The following is a 307-nucleotide window of genomic DNA, read 5'->3' as shown; positions in this document are numbered from 1 at the left end:
GGAGCTTGCAGTGAGCGGAGATCTGGCCACTGCACTCTAGCCTGGGTGACAGAGCGAGACTCCGTCTCAAAAAAAAAAAAAAAAAAGAAAGAAAAGAAAGCACGGAGGGGTCACAGAGAAGTCAGTGGCTCTGGCCAACTTGATAGGCCACATGAGCACGCCCTCACAGCTGCACTCTTGGCCTAAGAGTAAGCTTCCTAGATTTTCCTCATTGCTCCAACCCCCATCATCCTCTGTGCCAGCTGCGTCGCTCAGGCCTCTGGGGGTTGGAGCAATGAGGAAAATCTAGGAAGCTTACTCTTAGGCC

The 307-nt window shown here is 52.1% G+C and overlaps 1 protein-coding gene across 1 annotated transcript in view; it reads right to left on the bottom strand.

Annotated features, from left to right (window-relative positions):
* Positions 1 to 307, bottom strand: part of C17H16orf96 (chromosome 17 C16orf96 homolog) — a 46,196-nt gene that overhangs the window by 32,958 nt on the left and 12,931 nt on the right. The gene's annotated exons all lie outside the window — the stretch shown is intronic.

Source organism: Piliocolobus tephrosceles, chromosome 17 (genome assembly GCF_002776525.5).
Source record: "Piliocolobus tephrosceles isolate RC106 chromosome 17, ASM277652v3, whole genome shotgun sequence".
Classification (NCBI taxonomy): domain Eukaryota; kingdom Metazoa; phylum Chordata; class Mammalia; order Primates; family Cercopithecidae; genus Piliocolobus; species Piliocolobus tephrosceles.
This window is presented reverse-complemented; position numbering and strand designations above follow the sequence as displayed.